Genomic DNA, 3151 nt, shown 5'->3' with positions numbered 1-3151 from the left:
GTTGGACGTCAAGGGTTACAACCTTATTCATGTCTGTAACATGCCACTTTATTGAAGATTTCCACATGTCCTCCTGCCTATTGGACTGTTTTATATTCAGTGAGTGGCAAACAGCAGACAACCTGGCAACCAAGCTTCTCAGTGATGCAGCAGAGTGAGAGGTTGATAAGAAAGTGGTGTGCTACTTAACTGACAATGCTGCAAACATCACAAAGGCTACTCAAGGCTACTCAAATAACAGGATGACCCACCTTCCATGCCTGGCACATATGATTTATCTTGTGGTAAGAGATGCCCTCAAAGGTCCACAACCCATCATCGATAAAGTTAAAGAGGCAGTCGAATACTTTTATAGAAGCACAGCGGCCAACCAATGCACCTGTCAGCCCTTTATCCCAGGAAGAATGGACTGTAGTGCAGGAGATGTGCACCATCATGAAGCCGTTTGAAGAGGTCACTGTTGAACTCAGTGCAGAATGGTTCAGCTGGTCAGCGGTAGATTTTTTATAGCATCCATGATAATGACCTGATACTTATGAATATTTAAAACCATAATAGATACCTAATAAATAAATAAATAAATAAATAAATAAATGTGTAATAAATTGTGGCATGTATCATTTTTGGTATAACTTTACAATTGTATCACTATAATAATATTCATATTTTTCTCACTAGCTACATGACTGCCTCCAAGGTTATACTGCTGGCCAGGGGACTGCAGAGAGCCACGACAGATTTCCAGAGGAGGGCAACAACACAGGCAGCAAAAGACATGGTCAACTCTCTGTGTTCAAGCATGTCAGCTAGATTCCGCAGAATGGATGCCAACCACACCCTTGCAGATGCTGGCAAGGATGGCATTCACAGATGGTAGAGCTGCGGACGAGGCTTTCCAGAGAATATCAACTGCAGCGGCAAGACTCACTCTAAGCAGCAGCGAACCCATCCAGCAACCGATCCAAGGGGAAGGAGCAGGCAGTGCTGCACCAGAATCAGTTGTTTGGAGCTATTTCCATGAGCAGGTAAGGGTGGCAAAAATAAATCAGATTTTTTTCCCTCTAAATCTTGGACAACGTCAGTCTAATATCACAATCTCATTATAAAATTGTTTTATCTCCCACCCCAGTGTTATATCTCCCACCTCTATGAGCAGGTAGCTGGAACAGTGCCAACTGGAACCAGGAATCCCACAGCAGACGCCATCATGGAGGTGCAGGTTTACCTAGAGCAGCCTCTTGTTCCAAAAAACGAGGATCCTCTGGAGTGGTGGAAAAATCAGGCCCATGTGTACCCCAGGCTTAGCAAGCTCATGGCTAAGAGGCTTTGCATTGTGGCGACATCAGTTCCATCTGAAAGAATATTCTCCAAGACTGGACAAATAATCTCAGAGAGAAGAAATCGCCTCAAGCCTGCAAAAGTGAGATCACTTGTGTTCCTCAATGCAAATTTGCCAAAGGACAAGAAGGAGAGCCAAAAGTGTGTCATTTATTTTGTTTACACTTTATTTTGTTGTTTACAGTGAGTTTTTCTATCTTTCTAAAAATATTGTTTACTAAAATTTGCACTAATGTTACCAAGGACAGTTCGGGAGTCCTCTGCAGGGTTATACTTGAAACTTGTTTTGTAAAAGTTTTTCTATATTAATATATTTTTAGTTTAGTATAGTTTTGCATGGAAGTTCATTGTAGCCTGCTTAGTTTTTTATTGTGCCACAAATAAAAAGATGTTGCATGATTAACAAGTCAAAAGAGCTTTATTTACACTAAGAGACATTTTAGACAGATCCAAAATAGTGATCTCACTGTCAAAGCAGAGGGATATAGCGCCACCTTGTGGAATGTTTACTTTGAATGCAGATCAGACATTAAAATGTAGTCCACACATGTCAAATGAAATATTTCAAAATAATCCAATCAGATATCGATGTCTAAGTCTGAATGATTCTGATCCAAACACTTACCCCATACATCCATCTCCCAGTGATTATTTCCCAGATAAAATGGGTTACCCCCAGGCTAGCTTCTTAAAAGTAAATAAATAGATCCGGCTCCCTTCAAAGAGCCATAAATCCCATCTCTACTCTTTCGGGTGTTAACCCTAACCAACCTAAGCTGTTTTACAATAAAAGCATCACACATCGTTCTTTGTTGAATTGATTAGTTGGTTTGATAATAATTTGCACTATATTCACCAATGTAGTTTACTTTAGTTTGTAATAAACAATTAAAGTTATACATTTATGTATTCATTTTAAGCAAAAATTCGGGTTCAGCTCAGGCAGAGAACATTTGCTGAAACTTTCACTCTATCCTGACAGTAGAACATGACAATCTGTATTCTGGCTCCTCCTAGTACTCCTAATGGGATTTGCAGAGAATCCACCGGCGCCTGAACAAAAACAACGATTTGGAGCCAAGAAGGAACCAGAATTTGTCACAGATTTTTGTCTCATGTACTACTGTCACGATATAGTGCAAAGTGTCAGCAAATATGGACAAAAATATATTTGTTATTAAAAATTACCCTACTGCACTTCAAACCCCATTTCAAAAAACCCACTGACTTCGATTGAGGTAACCAGAAGTGCTAAAATGCGAACAAGTTTTTTAGGATTTCTACAGCACTCTATACAGAAACAGAGAGAAGCCCTATGTAGAAATTGCACAAAAAGACATGTCTTGGTTTGACATAGAACATACTCCACACTGCCGGCACAATTCTTCAGACATCTCTTTTTTCCTATTGCGATGTCCATTCAACCTGAGCCTGTTTGCGTTTTGAAAGTAGGTACACAGGGGAATTGAACTTGCGTCTCTAAGGGGCCACAGGATGTGCTCGCTGGTCATAAAGGCAGCAGGTGTTGTTTTGGCATTGTCACACACACACACACACAACGCCGAGAGCAGGGTTGTTTGTCAGAGACTATTCTTCTTTTTAACGGTTAAATGTCACTCATTGTGTCACACATGACAAACAGAATCACTCACCGCAGCTCCACTGTGACACAACCGTATATCAGAGAAATTCCTAAAATTCTTGGATTTTTGTTGGTTGATGTGTCATTTCCACATTTCCCTCCGCGGGTGACAAGTTTCAGCTGATAACATGAGAACAAAAAGTCTAAGCTACAGCCTCAAACAGCCAGGAG

Source organism: Morone saxatilis, unplaced genomic scaffold (assembly GCF_004916995.1).
Source record: "Morone saxatilis isolate NCDOM2014 unplaced genomic scaffold, NCSU_SB_2.0 Contig17, whole genome shotgun sequence".
NCBI lineage: Eukaryota > Metazoa > Chordata > Actinopteri > Moronidae > Morone > Morone saxatilis.
The sequence above is the reverse complement of the archived record's forward strand: the minus strand, read 5'-3'. Positions refer to the sequence as shown.